The sequence below is a fragment of the Myotis myotis genome, unplaced genomic scaffold (assembly GCF_014108235.1).
Source record: "Myotis myotis isolate mMyoMyo1 unplaced genomic scaffold, mMyoMyo1.p scaffold_m19_p_1, whole genome shotgun sequence".
Lineage (NCBI taxonomy): Eukaryota > Metazoa > Chordata > Mammalia > Chiroptera > Vespertilionidae > Myotis > Myotis myotis.
In genome coordinates this window covers 188,433,572-188,449,516 of record NW_023416313.1, presented here as the reverse complement: position 1 = coordinate 188,449,516, position 15,945 = coordinate 188,433,572, and the positions used below count along the sequence as shown (strand labels likewise).

Below are 15,945 nucleotides of genomic sequence, written 5' to 3'. Positions count from 1 at the left end.
GTTTGATATGCTATGTATTTAGTTATTAAGGTGGGCAGTCTATCATGCAACATTACAGATATCCTTCAAAACTATAGTAAAATGCAGTCCACTATCCAGCCCGGGAGAAGACAATAAATAAGATCATTCTTGTAGTAAGTGTAGCATAAGCACTCATAGAGTCCCTTTCTTGGACATCAAAGGGGATAATTAATCTGTCAAAGGGTTCTTTACCTCCACTGTGGTGTTAACTTTTTGGAATTATAGCTGTTTCAGAGTCAAAAGTTCAACTTCATTCACCCTAGAGATGTACACGAATTATGCCTGTTCTCGAACTTTATATAGATAGGGGAAATTTATTCACAGTCTGTGAACTCTTAATCATTTATTCTCACTAGTATATATGGTATTCCATGATAGGAATATATCACAGTTGCCCAGCTGGGGTGGCTCAATTGGTTGGAACATTATCTCACGTACCAAAAGGTTGTGGGTTCAATTCCTAGTCAGGGCACATATTCAGGTTCCAGGTTTGGTCCTGGTTGGGTGCACACAGGAGGCAACTGATAGATATTTTTCTCACAGGGATGTTTTTTCTCTATCTCCCTTCCTCTCTCTCTAAAATCAATAAACTTGTTTTTCTCACATTGTTGTTTCTCTCCCTCTCTCTCCTTCCCTTCCTCTCTCTCTAAAATCAATAAACATGTTTTTGGGCGAGGATTAAAAATAAAGAATTAAACTAAAAAAAAAAAAAGAAAAGAAAAGAAATACACCACAGTTTATTTATCCATTCTATGCTAATGAAATGTGGGGCTGTTTTGGCTATTTTAAACGATGCTGTATGAACAGTGCAGACACTTCTGTTGCGGACATTCCTACAAGTGGAATTGCTGGGTCCCAGTGTTTGCATACATTCAGCTTTAATGGACCTTGGAAACAGCAATGAGTGAGAGCTGGAATGTATTTTTGACGGGTGACGGAGCACAGAGCTAAGACCAGGCCCCAGGCCTCTGGTCCCCTCCCAGGCTTGAATTACAGGGCAGCCAGAGCAAACCGACTGTCAATTGGAAATAATTAGTACCTGCTCTAGTACTTGCTGTGGGTGGGAAAGCCCTCTGGGAAGGCTCGAGCTGTCATTAAAATGAGAGCAAAGGAGGGAGGCTCTTAATTATTAATAAGAACTAAAGAAAAACTATGTTTATGTGAATTTCCATTTCGAATTAAAAACCCAGAGATTAGATTAACTGCTCTGCTAGACAGAATTGTAGTGCCAATGGGGGCCTGCTGTAGTATTATTCTCTCAAACCCAAACGCAATGAGTAACCTCCCAAGCCTGCCCTCGTATCTCAGTAGAAGATTCCTCTACTGCCTGGAGTCCCAGGGGTCCTCCCAGTTTTTTCTCTCAGTTGCCAACTGCCCGGCTTCTTCCTTCTCCTGCATCAGCCTGAGCTGGCCTGATCCGGAAAAACTGGTTGGGCTGTGCCTGACTAGACCAGTTACAACACACCAGGAAAGCAAAGGTCGCAGTCATTTTATGTCTGCAGTATCGAACATAAAGTGTGAGTACTGTCAACGAGGTGCTTTGGTCTCATAGTAAAACTAAAAGTTCATGGGCACTTATTTTACCAAAATTGAAATCAGGGGCTGTAAAAAAATAATTAATTGAAAGTGCTGTCAAAATCTCTTCCATCCTATTGGTTCCCATGCGGATTGTTACACAAGTAGAAGACAGCGCCCTCTTCTGGCCAATGCCACACTTGCAAGGCTTAACCAAGGGGATTGCCAACTCATGGGACTGATTTTTCACTTGGGAGCAGGATCCCTTGGGATGAGTCTTAAGTAAAGCATGTTTGGGGACACACCCTCTTCAAAAAAAGAAAGCTCAAAACTGTGATGGTTATAATGGGAGTAAGAAGTATTAGTGGGTAGTTACACAACAGGCAGGGGGGTGAAAGGTAAAGCCTAGGGAATACAGTCAACAATGTTGTAATAGCTACCGTATTTTTCTGTGTGTAAGATGCTATTTTTTTTTTCTAAAATCGTTAGACTGAACATCGAGGGGCGTCTTACACACGGAAAAATACGGAGGGAGCTGAGGAGGGAGCCTCACGGGTGCCTAGCTGCCCATACCTTATCTAACAGGCTTCCTCCAACCACCAGTCTTATTGTTACTGACATCAGCTGATGCCAAATTGGACGTGGAGGTGGAGAGTGCGCAGATGCAACAGGGACCTGAGCATTCTGAGCCCATAAAGATGTCAAAAAATACAAAGGTAAGTACCTGTAAGCGATTGTCTTACTCTGCAAAATTCAAACTGAATGTAATCAGCTATGCAAAAGAGCAGGACACAGAGCTGCAGAGAGACAGTTTGGACCTCCTCCCACTGAGTGTATGATCAGTGGAGAAAACAAGAAAAACAACTCCGTAAGAGGCCAAAAAAGAAGTCCTTAAGAGGAAAACCAGCAAAATGTTTAAAATATTGATATCTTAATTTTGGCTTGGAAAAGTGGCGGGCATCTTGTACATGGGGGTGTCAGGCAGACACTTAAAATATCAGAGGGAACAGTTTGTAATCTATGTGACTATCCACTGTGTGTATTCCTGAAACTAATATGAAAATGTTGAATGCAAACTGTAATAAAAAAAATGGTGATGGTTGATTTTATGTGTGATTAACATTTAAATTGGTACTTTTGTTTTTTACCTTGCATAATGTGGGTAAGCCTTAATTTTTAAGAGTAAAAACTGAAGTTTTCTAAAGAAGAAATTCTACTTATAACAGTGACATCTCCTTTGAACGAACATAAAGAGACATGAAGTGTAGCAATTGATCTTTTGATTTGAGGTTTGAGTCCTGGTCCTATCCAGCTACTTAATCATACTTAGCTTTGGTTTCTTCGTTTGTATGAAGAATAAAATAGTAACATTTATTGAATAGGTTGTTATAAAGATGAAATAAGAGAAAGCATGTGCTTAGGATAGTGTCTGGCTCAGAGTAAGTACTTGATAAATGTTAGCAGTTATTATTAAGGTTACCGAGGGAAGCTGTCAGAGAAGACTGAGGGGCACATGGAAGGGTAGCTGGTCCCGTTCAGTCCCCCGGCCCTTGTCTCCCAAAGCCCACACAGACGGGCGGTCTCTGCTTTTCACCACCTGTTCCTGGGACATTAATACACTATTTCTTTTTTTTTTTTTTTCACAATTTCTTATTAAGTGCTGATCTCCTCCCATAGGAACCCAATCAAGATGGAAAGTCAGATTCCACATTAAGGACTAAGTCATAGAAGAAACCATTCTTATGGCACAAAAGCCAAGTTCAGCAAATCTTGGTAACCATTTAAAACAGTAAAATTATTCTTTTAACACTTAACATGGGGCCTCTATAAAATTTAATCTTTTTCTCCACAATGCAACTTATGGATTTAATTAGAAGTTTTGTTTGCTTCTCACAAGTGAGAAGAATTTTTGCAAGATGATTTGGTTGGTCAAAACCTGTTTCTAAAGCTAGCCAATGATCTCTAGGTGGGGGGATTTTGGTTAATTTATATTTTCTTTCTTTCTTTTTTTTACGTGTGTGTGTGTGTTTCATTAGCTGATTCACCAGAAGGACCCACGAGAGTCATCAGCAGGTTATACACTTACTGAGATTTATTATAGCAAAGGGTACGTGGCAAAAACAGTAGGAAAAGATATGCATTAAAGGGTCCTGACAGGTTCAACACAGGCTTCCAATGCCATTCATTGTCTGAGGCTACACAGGGTATTCCTCTCGCCTTTAACTATGGGGACATGTGTGGAACGTGTTTGCACGTGGAAGCCTGTTTGAGTCTCAGAGTCAGAGGCTTTTATGGGGAGCTGGTCACGTAGGTAGATTTGCTACGCAACCACCTATGACAAACAAAACTCAGGACCCTAACAATGAAACCAGGTGCACATCGTCAATCTCAATGTTTGTGCAAAGCAACCAGACAAGCAGGTATAGCCATTGCTCCAGGCGTACAGAACCAACCCATCAATCACTAAAAGAAAGAACACTCTAGAAACCGCATTCCCAGCACTGGCCCAGGGTTAACCATGGGTCCTTTGGAGTAAGCAACCAGATATCTGATATGCTGTGTTAACTCTTTCCTCTCAGTCTGTATTTCCTAAAATTCCCGTAACAAACCTGTATTACTTTTATAATCAGAAGAGTAACCATTAATATAAAGGCACCCACCGTGAATGATTTTCTTTGTTGGTGACTTCATGACACTGCTGTGCGATCTCTGTACATTTCCCTGTAATCAGGAGAGCTGCCGAGAGAAGTGAAGTCACCCTCCTAGACGTGTCAGCGATGCCCGCGGAGCCTTCTATGGAAAACCATACAGGCCAGGACAGAGCACGTGAGACCGAGGAGGGACCACAGCAACAACACCTGTCCACTTCCCCAACTTAGAGATGAGGAAGTGGGAACACCGAGCAGTTAAAGGACTCACTCACGGCTCTAAATCTCGGGTGTTTTCTATTTAAAATGTCTCTCAGAACTCCTGAAGTGGAATAAGGCAATGTCTGCTTTGTGGCTTCTGCTTGTCTTTTATGTGGGCAGGGCTGGAGGAGCCGTGACTGGGGGAGCTGCCTGAACCAAGTGTGCATGGTCCCATCTGCTTTAGTCTCAGCCGTAGGCTGCCCATCCTTCCCCAGGGCCCTGCCCATGCTATTGGGGTCAATGGTTCAGTTCAGACCCAGAGATTAGTTTCATCTTCACTAAAATTTCCCCTTCACGGACTCTCTTGTAAGTTGGGGGAAAGGGGTGTCTGTCCCCATGGGACTGCAATTTCCTCGAAGGCCTCCTGGAACCAGGTTATACAGTGGTTATAATTGTGGGTAGTGAAATGAAGTGATCCCAGGTTTGAATTCTGGCTTAGCATCTCAATGGCTTGTGTGATTTGATTACCTAATGGAAATAATAGTACCTCTGTCATAAAGTTATTGAGGGTATGAAAGGATGTAATAATTATTTGATTTTATTTATTGATATGAGAGACAGAGAGAGAGAAAGAGAGAGAGAGAGAGAGAGAGAGAGAGAGAGAGAAACATTGTTCTGTTGTTCTGCTTGCTTATGCATTCATTGGTTGATTCCTATATGTGCCCTGATTGGTGTATCAGGATGATGCTTTAACCAACTGAGCTCCCTGGCCAGGGCGGTAGTAATAATTCCTAACTAGCATGGAGTTTGGCATATTAAAAGTGTTCAATAAATTTTCGCTATTATTTTTTTAAATAGGTACTCTGTTTCAGAAAACTATTTTCTGATCTTTTTAAAAAGTTTTATTGAGGTAATTGACATATAATATACACTATACATGTTTAAAGGATACATTGTCATAAGTTTTGACATGTACATACCTGTGAAACCATCACCATGATCATATGCATAACCCCCCAAGGTTTCCTTCTATCCTTTTGTAATACCTTTTCCTGTCCTCAGACTATTTCTGTCTGTCTCTACATATTAGCTTACACTTTCTAGATTATTATGTGAACTGAATCATATTTTGACATTTACCCACATTGCTGGGTGTGTCAATTGCTCAGTAGACATACTACAATTTGTTTATCCATTCACATACTGATGGACATTGGGTTGTTTCTGTTTTGAAGTATTAGAAATAAAAATTATATGAAGATATGTGTACAAATCTTTGTACAGGCATATACTTACATTTGTCCTAAAGTACAATGGGTGGGTTATAAGTATGTATCTGTTTCAAGTTTTTAAGAAACTGCCAATTTGTTTTCCAAGCATTCATACTATTTTGCATTCCCACCAATAGTGTATAGGGGGTCCAGATGTTCCACATCCTCGACAGCGGGAACACCCTCAGGTAGTCTTGCCGTGGAAACGGAGTTATTCAGACAGAGTTCCTGTAGTTAAACACACGAGGGAAATATTGGGTTTCTTTGCAAAAAGACTGGTTAATGCCTTGTATGCTGGTGGTACCTTCCCACCAGTAGGTTATCATATGTAGACTCCTCAAACTTCCTGACCATGGAACTCTTTATTTGAAGTGCATCTCTAGCAATTAGTGTTCTACAGAATATGTCTTGGGAAATGCGGTCTCGGGGGTTGCTGGGAAATGTAGATGTTACCATAGCAGCCATACACTAAGCAGTTGATCTGAAATCCCCTTGTGTACCATTTAAGGGGTAAACATTCTGCTTTTCTGGGTTAGAAAGAAAACTATGACAAGAAGCCAGATAGGGAAATTGAAGATACTCAGGATGTGAGCTGACCAAATTATCCAATCAAGGTTTCTCTAATTTCCCTTTTGGAGTAAATCCAGGGGTGAGACCCCACCCCCCAGTCAGCACAGTGGGGACAATTTCCCACAAATGGCTTATAGATCGCTGCATAATCAGGTGCTTTGAAAGATATTAAGATTATAAAAAGGGGACTTCCTCTTCCACCAGGCTGGGAACACATGCCCAATGAGACCTCAAGGAACCCAATCTCCTTGCCAAGGATCGCCCTGATATGGTTCCCCTGGAGGGCCACGTGATTCTAAAGACTTGCAGGTGAGTTTACTGGAGCCCTCTGCATTTGCCAATGGGAGGGCAGCTAACTTAATCTAGTAGACAAAACAGAGTAGAGCTGATCATAGGTTTTCTACCCGATTGCATTCCTTTAAAAATGTGTGTATTGATTTCAGAGGGAAAAAAGGAAGGGGGAGGGGGGAGAGAGAGAGAGAGAGAATCACTGATTGGCTGCCTCCTGCACACCCCGCACTGGGGATCGAGCCTGCAACCCAGGCATGTGCCCTGACCAGGAATTGAACTGTGACCTCCTGGTTCATAGGTTGATGCTCAACCACTGAGCCACGCCGGCCGGGCCCCTATTGCATTCCTTTTCACATCTTCTGTCTCCACGCCATCAACATGTAGGCACATACCTGCCCGCATTCCTGGCCCATTCCTTCCTGCTCACAAGGGAAGCCTTTTTCTTGCTCCTCTGGCATCCTCTTCCTGGCACCCTTCCCCCAGTTGTCTCCTGCCTAAATCCTGCTCATCCTTCAGATTGCAGCACAGATGTTTTCCCGGTGAACTTTACCTGACTCCTACATACGAGGCTATACTTCCCCCCCATCACTTCTCGTAAGTGTAATTAAAATTATTTAATGATTGTCTCTTCCACTAGCATGTGAGCTGTGTGAGGGCAGAAATAGTTCGACAAGTTCACTCCCCAGCTACCAGCACACGGCACAGGGTAAGTGGCCGTAAGTAAATGTGGAATGGTTCAAAAACCTAGGTGCTGATCATTTACTTCAGGGCTGTTCTGTCTCCCTTTGTCCGAAGTCAAAGTCTTCTCAGTTCCCTTTGTCCAAGGTTCAGATCCTCCCATACTCCCTCCAAGACGCGCCTCTGTTATCTATCCCCTGATCAGAACAGTTGACGTCACTGTATACAGGCTAGTCTCTCAGGTAATCTGGAGCCAAGGAGCCTGGGAAAAGCAGCACTCCCCTTCTAAATATGAGGTTTTCGGGGGAGGAGGGGGCTGGTGGAAGGCAAAGTGGGTAAATGGGGTCAAATACATGGTAACAGGAAACGAGACTTCAGGTGGTAGCACACAATAGGCGTATGCAGATGTTGGAATTAGGATGTTGTACACCTGAAATTTATATAATGTCACTAAGTTACCTCAATAAATAGAATTATTTTCAGTGAGGTTTTCAAAGCTTGTAGCGGGTCTGAGACTCTGTAATGAATAGCTCATGTGTACTCGCAAAACCCAGCAAGAATGACGGTGTAGCTGCGGGCAGCCGCAAAGAGGTTATGTTCGCAGGTATGCTGCTGACGTCACTGGGCACAACTCCTGGAAAGCTGTTCTGCGTGCGGGCGTTCTCTGGAATGCTGGGAACAGGGCTAGTCAGAGGTAGCATAGTTACACTAACTGTTTCAGTCCGTTCCTTGCCTGCCTCTCATCTCTCCCCACAACCCATGCACATACCCAGGCCTGGAGCCTGAGATTTCCTTAGCCCATCTCCAAAGTCAATTGCTTTCACACAGCGTATGGATGTGATTAGGAAACTACGGCTAGGGTCCAAGTAGCTGGAGGTGAGGGCAGCCTCCCTCTTGCACACTCTGGGAGACAGGACTGTTTCTAGCGCAAGGTACTTCGAGGCACTGATGCAGACCTGCATCTTAAGGGGGGAGAACAGGCTCTGCCTTTGACAAAGCCGAGTTGTACCCTTGACTTGAAGCTGTTGTGAGGACCTAGTGAGACAATGTGATTGCATCCTTTAGGACACTTTATGGTACATCGTTAGTGCTCAAAACATGGTGTTTCACGGTGAGGTGCTCCTCGGGTGTTTTCAGCGTAACCTATGCCTCCTGCCTCAGTAACATCACAACTGGATGGAATGGCCTGCTCATGGCCCCAGTCAGGTGCTCAGTGGGTTAGAGCATTGTCCCATATGCCAAGGTTGCGGGTTTGATCCCCAGCCAGGGAACAGATGGGAGTCAACCAAGGAATGCATGACGGTGGAGCAACAAATCAATGTTTCTCTCTCTCCCTCATTCCTTCCCTTCTTTCCCCCCTCTCTCTCTAAATCAATCAATAATTTTTTTTAGTGGCCTGCTCACTTTTCTCTTTCCTCTGCTAGACTAACACCTAGAAAGTGCCTTCCAGGTCTCACCAGTTCTCATCTGTTGAGTGCTTATCAATCAAGCACTAAGTGCTTTACATGGATTACTTCATTTAATTCTCAAAACCCCATGAAGCTGGGAATTATCATTATCTCCATTTTATAGAGGAAGAAATGAAGGCACGAAAAGGTTAAATTCATGCAAAAGTAGGGTTTCAGTTGTTCGTATGGAAAATAATACAATAATCAATCAATAATAATGAAGAATAAACCATTTTGTGTACTCACAACTGTAAATGTACTTTTGCCCCACCCTGTACCTGGTGAGTGGCGGAGCCAGTATTTAAACAGAGCTGGTCAGCTCCAGAACCTGTGCTCTCTACCACTGCACCCCACCTACGCCCCACTCCAACGTATTTTCCTCTTACCTAGCAGCACCGAGGAACATGTCATCCTGTTGTCTCCTCCTGTGTTTGTGGGGCTCAGTGTTCTGTGATTCTCCTTGTGCTGGCCCAACACAAAGCCTTACACAATGGAAGGCTTTACAATAGCCTCTGCACGTCTAGTGCTGGGTGTGGCTTGCTGGGTTTATGTTGCAATTATGCTCTTTCACAAAAAATCTCTTGGTGCCGTTGCCAGACTCCACACTAGACTCAGTGGCCCGCTGCGCAGACCCTGTGTGCTCACAACTGTGTGTTTCCTAAAGCAACCGAGAGCTTCGCTTTAGCATGAAGGAAACCTCACTGGCTCTCGGCACTACTGACACGTGTCTCAGGATCTGTCACCACTAGGTAGGCCTTTCTCGGAGAGCCTGGGTGAACCTGGGGTTTCCTCTCAATATTAGCTGCTCAGATTCCATGTTTTTAGAAAAACATGTGAACTAGACATACAAAAGCATCACAGGTTTTTGGGGTTAAATAAATACAATGAAGACTCATGTACGGCCACCGCCCCCTCGACAGAATATTATCAGACAGTACCGAGTCCTCCAGGTCCCCCACCCGTCACATCCCTCCTCCAGTCCCCCTTCGGTAACGCAATGTGCTTTTATTATGAGAGGATGAATAGAGAGTGATGATTTTCAGATAAATAAGTCAGATGTGATTCCTCAGTTCTTGTTAAGAAAGGTGCTCACAGCCCTAGCCAGTTTGGCTCAGTGGATAGAGCGTTGGCCTGCAGACTGAAAGGTCCCAGGTTCGATTCCGGTCAAGGGCATGTGCCTTGGTTGTGGGCACATCCCCAGTAGGGGGTGTGCAGGAGGCAGCTGACCAATGTTTCTCTCTCATCGATGTTTCTAACTCTCTATCCCTATCCCTTCCTCTCTGTAAAAAATCAATAAAATATATTTTTTAAAAAAAGAAGGTGCTCACAGCAAATGCATATTCAAATTTAGGGTATTTTGAGGTTTCACTGTCTATTCACTCCTATTTTCAGTGAGCTGTTTCCGATTCTAACTTCACAAACCCTGCAGCATAATGGTGTACCGAGAACAGCTGTGTCACAAAATGTGGACAACATGCAAAACGAATTTTTGCCAGTTGGGGGACAGGCACTTGCATGGCAACGGCTGTCGGAATGTGAAGCTGACAGGGGGCTACAGATGGTGAGGAGCTGCAGGAGGGAAGAGGGAGTATCCCGTTAAGCCAGCACCAAGCAACAAAGAAAAAGTGTTTCCTGCAACATGCGAGAAACTGGTGTAACCATGTGGAAGAACTTGGCTGTGGTAGTAGGCATCCTGCTAAGCCTGATGAGTACTAGTGTGCTAACTCATGCAGCCTTTAATCCTTAGAGGAGAGCTAGGGTCCTAGTATTAAAAAATGTGCCCCAACCCAACCAGCATGGCTCAGTGGCTGAGTGTCGACCTATGAACCAGGAGGTCATGGTTCGATTCCTGGTCAGGCCATATGCCCGGGGTTGCAGGCTCAATCCCCAGTGTGGGGTGTGCAGGCAGCTGATCAATGATCTCTCTCATCATTGATATTTCTCTCTCTCTCTCTCCCTCTGAAATACATATATATATATATATATATATATATATATATATATAAATTTTTTTAAGTGCCCCAAACACCAAACTATTGAGAACTAGTACTTCAACCAATAGGTATTCCTGAAGCAGTTTAACACGTTTTTATCACTTACTCCTGCCACTAATGCACCCTCTGAAATAATTTCGCTGTCTCCTCCCCACCGCCGTTACTGTGATTTAGAGTCATGTCAGCCCAGGTCTGGAGGAAATAAAATGCAATTGTACCATAGATTTGGTAATGTTTGTATGCAGCAGTTGAAAGAAGCCCCCCTCTCTCAACAACAAAAAAACCACTGGAAATAATTTCAGTGCTACTCAGTTTATGAGAGGATTAAGTTAGGAAAAAATTTGGAACTTTTAAGGGAAATTGCTTTCAGAATTGGGGGAAAAGGGACACAGGTCATGAGGCAGAAACTGTTGGCGAGATGCCCAGAAAAGTAGGAAACCTTATTCCCCTCTCTCCTTCTCGAAAGAGCTTCTCTATCCCCACAGAAAGCCTGGCTTCCTGTCCGACTGAAATGTGCTCCCTTCTAGCTTTGGGATTTGCTGAAGGCCATGCAGCTGCAATGACGTGACTTGGATGCAGTAGAAGAACAAATAATATATGTGAACCAAAGGATCAACTTCGAGGCTAAGACACGATTTTCAGGACAAGTTTTTTTATCTCAGGAAATACACACAGAAAATCTTCACTCTTATTTTTTGTTATAGTTAGAACCACCATATAATTTATCCTTCAAACCACGACACTTTTGAGAATACATTGCATGTGCTAATAATAACTATGCCTTAACAACATAAACCAAAATCGTTCCAGGAAAACTGGAATATCTGACCACTTACAGTGCAAGGTTGATGTTCAATAAATGTTAATGTATTGTCACGTTGTGTAACGTTTAGCCCTCAAACTTGACAAACTGAAAAAAAAGGAACATTCATATAGATACTATTCAACATGTATTCTTTTATTTATGCTAATTCACTAAATAGACCCCTTTGCCTAGGGAAGGAAGAATGTTCCATTTTCCTGTGGTACTTTGAGCAATATTATCTGTGTTACAGTTAATAAGGAGCACAGGAAGCTAGTCAGTTGTACCAAATCATTGCAGAACTGTGCTGAGAGCTCACAACTCTGCCCCTCAATCCCCAGCAATTGTGCTGCTCACTGAACCATGAAGCTTGCCATCTAGAACTTGGTGGGATTTCTATTACGGATGCCCCCAAAGTGGAGAGTTGTTACCACCTTTCAAATAAGAAATCTCGTGAAAGCCTTGGCTGGGTAGCTCAGTTGGTTAGAGCATCATCCTGATACGCCAAGGTTGTGGGTTCCATCCTTAGTCAGAGCGCATACTAGAAGCAACCAGCGAATGCATAACAAGTGGAACAAAGATCGATGTCTCTCACTCTCCCTTTCTCTCTCTCTAAAATCAATGGGGCAAAAAAATCTCATGAAGTTTGTAAAGAGGTTCTTCCTAGTTCACATTACTATACTCTTTTTCTTTTTTTTTTCTTTTTTAAATAAATTTTATTGATTTTTCACAGAGAGGAAGGGAGAGAGATAGAAAGTTAGAAACATCGATGAGAGAGAAACATCGATCAGCTGCCTCCTGCACATCTCCCACTGGGGATGTGCCCGCAACCCAGGTACATGCCCTTGACCGGAATCGAACCTGGGACCTTTCAGTCCGCAGGCTGACACTCTATCCACTGAGCCAAACCGGTTTCGGCTACTATACTCTTTTTCATACCACTTCTATAAAAAGCTCAAGTACAAGTCCTGATTAGTCATGTACTTTGGTCTTTTTTTGGTAAAGATTTCTTTGGGCATTCAAGGGATCCAGGTATTAAGCATAGTCCTTGGGATTTTTGTGTGTGACGGTTACTAAGCAACAGTGGAGATGTTTTAACTTCGCATGTCCTGTGTTGGCAAGTTTAAAAAAGAACTGTCAGGCCATACTTGGCAGAACCTCCCTTGGACTCCCCCACCATCTATACAGTTTCTGTACATCTTGGCTGCTCATCCACTGCTAACAGAGACCTCTTCTGTCTCAGCCACTCTGACAGCCTTGCCTCAGTCTTTCCCCTGCAGGGCAGCTGGACACCCAATGTCTTCAATAACTGGCAGGACTGGAACTAACTAGGGGTCTGATCATTCAGTAGCTCTTACAATTCTCACATCCACATCTTAAATCTACTCTTAACTGCTACCCCTTGGACATTATTTGCTTTTGCTTAAGAAAATATAACTAAGTCCTTCGTTTAAGAACTGTGCCAAGCCACTAAACTGGAAGGACATACATCTCAAACATAAACACTAGCTTTTTAAAGTGAATATCCAATAAAACTCATTCAGTGACAAAATGTGTGAAAACGTCTGCTACAAAACATTCGATGGACATGATTTTCCAGGTGTACAATTCTGGAAACAGAATTACAGCACTAAGGCAGCCATGGCAGATACATATAATAGAGAACCTGTTCTTAGGAAAGCAGCGTTCTGAGTGTAGTGGTTTACAGCAAAAACTGTGCACACAAGATTCTGTTCCCTAACATATGACCTATGTGGTATCTATAGCTTAGCCTTAGTTTCATCATCTGTAAATTGGGGATAAGAACTGTCCTTGTCTTAGAGGTTTGTTGGGAGGCTTAACCAAGACTGTTCTGGGTTTAGTAGTGTCAACTAGACTTATTTCTGTTTCCTCCTAGAGTGCATCTCAAAGGCAGGAGTGTTAAAAATTGATGTCAAGTATACCTAAGAGCTCTCATTATTAGCTGCCAGGACATGAAGCTGTAAGAATAAGTGACAATACCTGAAGCTCAGTTTAACTTGGCCTAACTAAGAGTTTAACTGGTTGAGTGTTATCTTAGCAGTTTCCCAAAGCGTTGGAACCTCCTCAGTGGTGTCTTAAGAGGACAAGTCAGGATGTCTGGTGGAGAGAAGGATCTAAACTGGTAATCAAGGAACTGCATAAAAAAAGTATTGGAAGCTTGAACAAAATGTAATCTTGTGGAAAAATCCTAAATATCTATGACTAAAGAGCTGGTGTCATCATTTTATGTAGTATGACCATGGGAATTTAACCTCTTTAAAGGTTTCCTTTATTTTAGAAAAGAGTATCTTTTAAATCTAAGTAAGCTTTAAGGAATGCAAGTCTAAATAACCATTTAAAATTGTCTAACATAAAACATGACCATAGCAAAAACTTAACATGTTAAATTTCCTCATTTCTTATGTGACACTAACATTTTAAGCATGGCTTAGAATTCTAGATGGCCTGAGATCCTATTATACTTGTGAATCTGATTAAGATTTTAGCAAATCTCAACTAGGAGACATTGTTATCTATTTTTAAAATTTAAAAGCAGCAAATTTTTGTCTCCCCAAACAACTTATCTTTAAGTGCTATAGAGCAAATGTGTACCCCACCAAATTCATGTTGAAGGACTAATCCACAATGTGATGGTACTGGGAGATGGGACCTTTGGGAGGTAATTAGAACAGGTCACGAGGGTGGGGCCCTTATAATGGGATTAGTGCCCTTGTGAGAGACATCAGAGAGCTTCAATAGAAGGCTCCCTCACTTCCCAGCCTCCAGAACTATAAGAAATTAATCTTGTTTAAGTCACCCAGTCTGATATTTTGTTATGGCAGCCCAAGTTGACTAATACAGTAGGTAAAATATATGAAGTGGAAGAACAGACCTGGCTACGTAGCTCAGCTGGTCAGAGGGTTATGCTGATATGCCAAGGTGTTGGGTTTGATCCTTGGTCCGGGCACATACGAAAGTTAACCAATAAATGCATAAATAAGTGAAACAACAAATGTTTCTCTCTAAAATCAATAAAAATAAAGTTGAAGAATGGGATTGCTCTAGTGAAAGCAGGGAGCAGAGAGGAAGTAAGCTTTACCTGCTTGGTCCACTCCTTAGCTGGAGCACCAGGGTACCACAAAACACAGTATAAAAATAGTTTAATGCACCAGCATAAAAACCTGCTCAACCAAGTATGAATAATGCTCAAGTGCTACAGACACAAACTCTAGGAGATGGCCCAAATTCTCTTATGGTATTGAAATTCTATAGCATCGTCTGATTGAAAATAAGACAATGCTAATAGTTAGGATTCTATATTGCTTTACAGATTTGTAGCAAAAGGGTGCTAAGTTTTAGTATGGTGGTAACAAAAGCAGCTGCTTGGGCCTTGGCTGCTGTGGCTCAGTTGGTTGGAGAGTTGTCCTTTATACTGAAAGGTTGTGGGTTCGATTTCTGCTCAGTGCACATAGCTAGGTTGCGGGGCACTTACGGAAGGCAACCAATGTTCTCTCTCACATTGATGTTTCTCTCCCCCTCCCCCTCTCTAAACCAATGAGCATGTCCTTGTGTGAGGAATGAAACACACCAAACCTACTTGGGTCAGGTACCCAGGAAAGAATGCTTGTTAAAGCAATGTCACTTCACAATGTGTGTGTGTGTGGTGGGGGGGGGGGGGGGGGAGGGACTGCCATTCCCAAGTGGTCTTATATCTCACGGCTTCATCTTATTTCTCAGCTTCTAGGGCAGTGGTTCTCAACCTTGGCTGCACGTTAGAGTCACCTGGGAATCTTTTTAAAATCAGTGGTTCTCAACCTTGGCTGCACGTTAGAGTCACCTGGGAATCTTTTTAAAATCAGGATTTTAAAGATTCCCAGGTGACTCTAACGTGCAGCCAAGGTTGAGAACCACTGTTCTAGGGGATCTAAGACAACAAATGCAATTTAAAAAGTTAATAGTTGCATTTTGTCCAATTATAAGGCAAAAAGCAGAACTCCCTTTTTCCAAAGTACAACATACTATAAATTATTCATTCATTCACAGTCCCTTCACACTGGGGTTAAAGAATGGCCAGTAACCCCACACCCTCTGTGGAAAGGAAATGGCAAACTATACCAAATTAAGAACGTGATTGTCACTAATGGCCTAGCAGTTAGGGAAAGAGCAAAACTGTCTTTCATAAAAGAAAGCAGGGGTGGTGGCAGCCGGGGGAGATAGGGAAGGTTCCCTAACTTTGTATATAGATAACTTGGTTACAAAGAACAGCTTGGCCTTGAAGGGAGAAGAGGAAATCCTCACAGTGGCACAAGTTGCTAAAGGAGGGTTTGTGGAGGAAGGCTTGTTCCCAGAGAGCCTATATAAATGCCTCTGAATGCAGGTCACACACAGAGGGGTGACTCAGGCCTTTGTCTTTCTTTATGTCAACAAATTTGCAGTTAATTAGGCTCTGGACTTGCTCGGGGAAGCCCAGAATTGGGCTTAAGAATAAAATACATGGAAAAACTG

At 42.7% G+C, this 15,945-nt stretch overlaps 1 long non-coding RNA gene across 2 annotated transcripts; it reads left to right on the top strand.

Moving 5' to 3' along the window:
- The first annotated feature begins 1,050 nt into the window (after window positions 1-1,050).
- LOC118655698 lies at window positions 1,051-7,301 on the top strand. 2 transcript variants are annotated; one of them, XR_004967352.1, is made up of 4 exons: window positions 1,051-1,538; window positions 2,026-2,252; window positions 6,431-6,535; window positions 7,155-7,301. It is a non-coding gene; the product is annotated as an uncharacterized LOC118655698 (long non-coding RNA). The 2 variants fall into 2 exon arrangements; XR_004967351.1 differs by lacking the exon at window positions 1,051-1,538 and having other exon boundaries at window positions 1,601-2,252.
- Window positions 7,302-15,945: the final 8,644 nt, after the last annotated feature.